At 47.6% G+C, this 5,659-nt stretch overlaps 1 non-coding gene across 1 annotated transcript; it reads right to left on the bottom strand.

Annotated features, from left to right (window-relative positions):
• Nucleotides 1-1,677: 1,677 nt before the first annotated feature.
• Nucleotides 1,678-1,749, bottom strand: trnae-uuc (transfer RNA glutamic acid (anticodon UUC)). The gene has a single exon. It is a non-coding gene; the product is annotated as a tRNA-Glu (tRNA).
• Nucleotides 1,750-5,659: the final 3,910 nt, after the last annotated feature.

The following is a 5,659-nucleotide window of genomic DNA, read 5'->3' as shown; positions in this document are numbered from 1 at the left end:
TCTCTCCGCTGTGGACACACTGGTGCTTCAGCAGGATGGAGGAGCGGGGAAAGCCCTTCACGCACTCGGGCTGGAAAACGGCTTCTCCCCGGTGTGGACGGATTGGTGGAACAGCAAGGCTGAGGAATTGCTGAAGGCCTTCTTGCACGAAGGGCAACTGATCGACCTCTCCCCCATGTGGATCCACCAGTGGGCCAGTAGGTCAGAGGAAAGAGCAAAGCCCTTCCTGTACTCAGGGCAGAAGAACGACCTCTCCTCAGTGGGGACCCACTGGTGGTTCAGCAGGTGGGAAGAACTGCTGAAGGCCAGCTCGCACTCAGGGCAGGAGAACAGCCGTCCCCGGTGTGGACCAACTGATGCATCAGCAGGGCAGAGGAATCACGAAAGGCCTTCCCGCACTCAGGGCAGCAGAAGGGCCTCTCCCCTCTGTGGACCCACTGGTGCTTCAGAACCCTTTCAAATTTCACAATATCCTTCTGATTGGAGGGAGGCCAGAATTGCACACAATATTCCAAAAGTGGTCCAACTAATGTCCTGTACAGCCACAACATAACTTCCCAACTCCAACACTCAGTCAGAGGATTGGGAAAGTTTTCAAAAGCCACAAAATAAAACAGGAAAGAATGGAAGGACAAACGGAAGTTTTGAAATTCAGCTTGGAAACATCAATGAGAAATCGGCGGACTGGGTTTATTGGGAACCTGTTCTCCTTAAATATACGATATACCATATGTGTTGTTTTTCTGTCGACGCTAGTTTGAAGTTCCCCATTGACTGTTCGTTCTACTGTGACATCGAGGAATGCCACTTTGTTGGTGTTCTCCTACTCTTCAAACCAGGAGCCCCCCTCAGGCCATAGTCTCACTACTTGGAACAGCAATATACAGACTAGTCAAAGGCCTCCACTGAAGACTAAAACACCAAGTCGAAGATTCACGCCATCCAGTTACTCCATCCAAGAATACCTGACTACCAAAGACACCAAGATAGAAGATGATTGAATAATGTAGTCCTTTGACATAACAGACCTGTTCACATCCATTAACATCAACGTGGCCAAAGAAAACTGAACACACTCCTAGAAGAACTAAAAACACAAACACAGCACCAACTTCATCAGCAAAGATAACACTGTCAAGCTCGTGGAACTGTGCCTTACCACCCACTTCATATTCAGTAGCAAGCCCGACAAACAAATCAACGAAATACCCATGAAACCACCAGTATCAGGATTCCTAGCAGAAGCAATGCTGCAGAGACTCGAACAAACAGCCCTTCCGACGATCCAACCCAAACTTTAGGTCCGCTACAGTGATGACACTTTTTTCATCACAAAATGAAACAAATTAGAAGAATCATACAACACCATCAATAATATTCTTTCTGGCATAAAATTCACAAAAGAGGAGAACAACAACAAAGTGCCATTTCTAGATGTCACAGTACAGCGAACAGTTAATGGTAAATTCAGAACACCGTCTACAGGAAAATAACGCACGCGAACCAAGAACTTAACGACAGAAAGAATTAACCTGACAGATACAAACCAACCTGCATCACGACACTATTTTAAAGAGCCACGACACGCTGTCGCACCTCGGAACTCTGAAGATCAATAAACAACTGGACAGCGCATTAAAAAAGAACGGGTAGCCTATAATGGCTCCTGACAATTGCTTCCCTGACCGGGAATCGAACCCGGGTCGCAGCGGTGAAAGCACCGAATGCTAACCACTAGACCACCAGGGAGCAATGGGCGCCAGCTGGTAGCTCTGCTGAAAATTCCTTCGATTCCTGGAACTCTAAACCAGGGCGCAGACTTTCACCTGTGCATCCACCAATGTAATTTTTTGCATCCATTGCTCCCAATGCGATCTCTACAACATTGGGAAGATTGGAGAGTCGAGTCACATCACCGGGACACCCGCACTAATCAACCCCATCGCCCTGTTCCCCAACATTTCAACACCCCTCCCACTCTACCGAGGACATGCAGGTGCTGGGCCTCCTTCAGCGCTGCTTCCTCCCCACCCGACGCCTGGAGGAAGAACACCTCATCTTCCGCCTCCGAACAGTTCAACCCCAGGGCATCAATGTGGACTTCACCAGTTTCCTCATTTCCCCTCCTCCCACCTTACCTCAGTTCCAAACTTCCAGCTCAGCACTGATCTCATGACCTGTCCCACTGGCCAATCACCCTTCCCACCTGTCGGCTCCACCCTCCTCTCTGACCTGTCACCTCCATCCCCACCATCATTCACCTATTTTACTCTTTGCTACCTTTGGCCCAGCAACCACCCCCCCACCCCCCCAATTTATCTCTCCACCTTGGAGGGGTCCTGCCTCTATTCCTGATGAAGGGTCTTTTGCACGAAACGTCGATTTTCCTGCTCCTCGGAAGCTGTTTGACAAGCTGTGCTTTTCCAGCACCTCTCTGATCTAAGCTCTGGTTTCCAGCATCTGCAATCCGCATTTTTGCCTACCCAATAAACCGAATGTGACGATTTCACATCAACAAACTGACACAAGCAGAGGCAGCGTCTGCAGAAACCCGAGCCACATTACATTACATTAAAGACATCTGTTAAATGATATCCAGACAACTCAACCCTCTCAGCATCATGGTAGCCCACAAACCTACCAACACACTTAAACAGCGGCTAATGAACCTGAAATACCCGATACAAACAACCAGCAAACGAATGTAATTTACAAAATACGATACAAGGAAATATATACATGAACTCTGCCTCACAGGTGTCTGTGGCAAGAAATGCTGGGATGAGATAAGGAAGATACTTTCAGCCAAAAAGAATTGGCACTGACTGGACAGCTATTTAAAATCACCCCTGTTAGCCCAGGATGGAAGATCCGAAGGGATGAACAGTTTTCTCATTTTTGGAAGATTCACAAATATGAGACTGAGTTTTGGTGTTTGTTCCCTTTCCACTCCCAGGAGACGAAGTGGTTGGGGCGGTGATTTGGGGAAAGTGAAATGTGCGCGTGAGCAACGTGTGGGGCTCTTTCAGCTTCCCCTCCTCTGACAGCGCTGTGACGTGACTCTGATTTGCTCAGGAACACTTACTGACGCGAGACAGTGAAAAGAGTCTCGTACCCGCAGATCAGGAATTCAAACCTTATGCAGGCTTCAGGACAATGAGAAAGATTAATTGGGCTGTTTGAAGAAGCTGTGAGCTGCATTTCAAACAGGTAGGTTGAGTCAGATGCGTCGTCCATTGCGCCCCGGCCCTGTGCGTACCGAACACCGTCATACTGCAGAGTTCTGACGTTAAAACGGACATGCGCAGCAATGGGAACATTCACAAGGTGAACGGCCAAAGATAATTACCATAAAATGCTTCCCTTCCATCGTCCCAATTTTGTGAATCAGTGTCTTTCACTCTCAAATAAAATTAATCCTCAGGTGCCTGCTTCATTTCGATCACGACTTCACGCCCCTCACTGTTCCAGTCTCATTTCAAAATACTTGGCTCATTGCCTCAATAGCAGTTCTGTGGGTATCTGCTTGTTCCACCCTGACAGGCAGTGGGTTGCAGATTCCCGACCAGTCCCAATGTGAGTGAAATATCTTTCACCCTCTACTGATTTGAATCTTAATGAAGAAACCGGGAAACAGCCTCCCTTTCTTTTAGATGACAGTTCTGAACTGTTGTCCGCAAGGTTCACACCTGCGTGGGGAAACTGCAATAGATCTCAAGTCCATCGCATTAAACACTCTGACTAAAGAACCACACTGACAGCTTCATTTCCCGGGTCGCTCTGCCTGTGGAGCTGAGAAAGAGTGAATTATTGCTGGGTTTGTTTGAATCCAATCACTTCACAGGTTTCGAAAGGGTTAAATATCTGCAAATGGAGATTCTGGTTGTTTTATCCTGAAAGATGAAATGAACTTTCAGTTAAGAACAAAAACAGAAATTGCAGGAGCATCTCAGCAGCTCAGAGACAATATTTCAGAGCTCTGTTTTCTCCCACAGGTGCTGCCAAACCTGCTGAGTTTATCCAGCAGTTCCTCTTTCTGTCTCGGATTCTCAGAATCTGCAGTCCTTTGCGTTAGAAATTAAATCAATTCAGCCTCATGTGCAGGAATGAGAATCCTTTCAATTTACCAAAAAATCGGCAGAGATTTCAAGGTATTTGGAAAAAAAGTAAAAGTGACATTAAGAAGAACATTTTCGCACAGGGAGTGGTTCGGATCCATGAATCTCTGTCTGACCGTGACAAAGAGACAGATTCAAGAACACAAAAGGGAATTCGGTTGTCATGTTCAAAGTTACAATGAGGAGATTTACAGAGAGAAGGCAAGAGAATGATACAAATAGAGACTCTCATTTACTTGCTGTGTAGAACCAGCAGAGCTAAGGTGGGCCTCCAAATGCGCTGTGACACGTGTTGTGATTCAGAGTGAACTCAAAATTCGACCAACGGAAGGTGGGGATTTAGAAAATGTTTATATTTACAGTCTCCTCACGTCAACGCAACAGCAAAATGGTTTATTTATCCGCCAATGGAGAGAGCCCTGTTCCTGGAGTTGGGACAAACAGCTGGCTCGGATATCAGCCCACATTGCTCTCTTTGCCACCAGTTCAGAGGGAGAACATTTGAGGGACAAAGGAGTGAATAACGATCTGTGTAGGAGGGTGACTAACTGTTAATGGAGACTGTTCCTGGCTAACAATAAGTCGTGTGTAACCGCAGGCGATGTGATAACAAGGCCTCGTGTGGGTGTGGTAGGGGTTAAGGGCATGGGGGAGTTCGGGTCCAAACAATATTGAACTCGATGTTGAAGGCTGGAGGGCTATAGAATCTCCAAGTGGAAAATGCGGCGTTGGTCTTCCATCTGGAGCTGAGCTTTGCTGGAACACTGCTGCATGCCTGAGACAGAGAGGTTGGCCAGGGAACAGGGTGGCGTGTTAAAGTGACAGGCAACCAGAAGCTCAAGGCCTTTTTTTGCGGGCAGAACCGAGATGTTCTGCGAAGCAGTCGCCCTGTTTATGCTTCATGCTACGTTGGGGAAACCACACTGTGAGCAACGAATGCAGTAGACTAGGTTGTGGCAAATGTGCAGGTAAAGTGCTGCTTCACCTGGAAGGTATGTTCGAGCCCTTGGATATTCAGGAGGGAGCAGGTAAATGGACAGGTGTTACACATTCGGCGGTTCCAGGGGAAATTGCCTTGGGACAATGGGAGGTGGGTGTGGGGTGTTGCGAGTGAAGGAAGAGTGGACCCGAGGTGTAAGCCCTGCCCATTTACCTACTCTCATATATAAATCCGTGAAGTTGAATGAACTTTCCATAGATTGACTCCGTACTACGTGACTCATGAACCAATTCGTATTCCTGTCCCGGGGCCAGCATCATTATTGTGTCACAGCAACTGCAGGCAATCACCGGGGGGCTCTCCCCATGACATCATAGCGCGGCTGGAAGCCCCCGGGACAGTTTATCAAAGAAACCTCCCTGTGTGTCAGAGCAACCCTGCATCGGGAAGCACTGGGATGGTCAACCACTATCAGTTTACATGGGGAACACATCTCGACATTACACAGCCTCGAGGCAAATTTCCCTTCCTTTTACCTAACGTTCAAGAGCACTCAAACCGAAATTCCCCAGGTAAGTTTGGAAGAATTTCTTCCAGGTGT

This window comes from Chiloscyllium punctatum, chromosome 36 (genome assembly GCF_047496795.1).
Source record: "Chiloscyllium punctatum isolate Juve2018m chromosome 36, sChiPun1.3, whole genome shotgun sequence".
In the NCBI taxonomy this organism is placed as follows: domain Eukaryota; kingdom Metazoa; phylum Chordata; class Chondrichthyes; order Orectolobiformes; family Hemiscylliidae; genus Chiloscyllium; species Chiloscyllium punctatum.
The sequence above is the reverse complement of the archived record's forward strand: the minus strand, read 5'-3'. Positions and strand labels throughout refer to the sequence as shown.